Source organism: Mustela putorius, unplaced genomic scaffold, assembly GCF_011764305.1.
Source record: "Mustela putorius furo isolate JIRA1106 unplaced genomic scaffold, ASM1176430v1.1 tig00000083_pilon_pilon_pilon, whole genome shotgun sequence".
Taxonomy (NCBI): Eukaryota; Metazoa; Chordata; class Mammalia; order Carnivora; family Mustelidae; genus Mustela; species Mustela putorius.
The window spans coordinates 31,965,082-31,966,999 of NW_025421273.1; positions in this window are offsets into that span (position 1 = coordinate 31,965,082).

A 1,918-nucleotide genomic window follows, 5' to 3' on the forward strand; every position below is an offset into this window, starting at 1 on the left:
CAGGAGACCAGCTAGGAGCCTAAGATAGTAAGTAATATGAGCAAGAGATGATGGATGATGGAAACTTAGACTGGGATGGTACCAGTGGAAACTCTGGCTGTAGTTTGAACATAGATCCCAGATCGTTTTCTGATTGATTAGATGTAGAGTATTAGTGTGAAAGAGTAAAAGAATATATAATTTGAAGGCTAAAAATATAAAAGATGAGAGAGAAACTGGTTTATTGTAGAAAGATTAGGAGTTTCCTTTCTGGGTATGTTAAGTCAGATGCATATTAGACTTCCAACTGGGGATGTCAAGTATGTCATAGGAATTCAGGGGAAAGGTCCAGGCTGGGGACATAAATTTAGAAGTTGTCAGCATATAGATGGCATTTAAAGCTGTCGCTGAGATTACCACTCAGAACATGTAGAGAGTGAAGACATCAAAGGGGCAAGACCACAGGGCCCATATTCTAAGTGGTCCTGGAAATGAGAACAAGAAGCAAAAGAAACTGAAAAGGCATGCCCACTCTTAGAGACAAGATTAGCAGAAAGTAGGTCCTAGAAGCCAAGTGAAGAGTGTTTCCAGGACAGGCTGAAAAACATCAGATTCTGCATTAGTCATATAAGCTGAAGGCAGATCATTGGATTTAGCAATTGGATTTAGCCACACGGAAGCTACTGGAGACTTGAGCAAAGAGCAAAATAGGAGCAGAATATGATAAGGCCACCCCATCAGGAAAGACTAGGAGGAAGAGAAGTAGAGACAATAAATGTGCACACTCTTTGAATGAGTTTACCTATACAGGAAGTCAAATGAAAGGGCCACAGCTAGAGGAGAATACAGGGTCTGGGGTGGGTTTTCCTTAAGGTGGAGCAATTACATCAAAATTGTATGTTGCCAGGATTCAAGAGTTCATTGGCCTAAGGAGTCTGCCCTAAGCATAAGATTTCTTTGAAATCTTCAAGATTCACATAACTTTCTCCTTTTACTCTGACCAGTATCTGTCTTAATGTACAAGTATCTATCCTCTCTGCCTATGGTGATTTCCACTAAGAAATATATATATTTTTGTCTTTGTCCCCATTTTTGGCACAAAACTCCTGAAACCCTTGGAATATCCTAAGTGATGAGAGCAATAAAGGTGGCTTTTGGAAAGTCCCTAGGTAATCAAAGGATGAGGGCTGGTTATCAGGGGCCCCACGCATGTGCGTAGAGGGTTGGACCTTTCAGCCCTACCCCCTGCAGTGTCTATCAGGTTTCCTCCTATGGTGTGTGACAGAAGCCCAATTCAAACTTACTAAAGAAATGTGGAATTTACTCACTCACATAACATAACTGGAATGTTAGAAGAGGACAAATCTTTCTTTCTTTCTTTCTTTCTTTCTTTCTTTTTTAAGATTTTATTTATTCATTTGAAAGAGAGAGAGAGAGAGCTGGAGCAGAGGGAGTTGGGCAGAGGGAGAGGGAGAAGTAGTTTTCTGGCTGAGCAGGGAGCCGGACATAGGGCTCAATCCCAGGCCCAGGACCCTGGGATCATGACCTTAGCTAAAGGCAGATGTTTAACCAACTAAGCCACCCAGGCACCTTTTAACAGCCATTTCTAATAAAAACTTCAGGCAAAAGAGGTATGGAAACCAAGAACAAACATTCATATTGAATCATATGAAATCACCAATCTCCAGCTCTTTTGGACCTATAAAACAACAATTTTATGTAGCTTAACCTAATATTAACCTAAATGACAAATGCTAGAACCATATCCACTAAAATCAGAAACTGGAATAGAAAGCCATAATCATTACTATTATTTAACATTGTCTTGAGATTCCAAATGCATTGGGACAGGAATATGAAAGAACTGACATAAATGTAGGAAGTGTCTAAACTAACTGTTGATATGGTTATATACCTGGAAAATCCAAGATAATCTTAT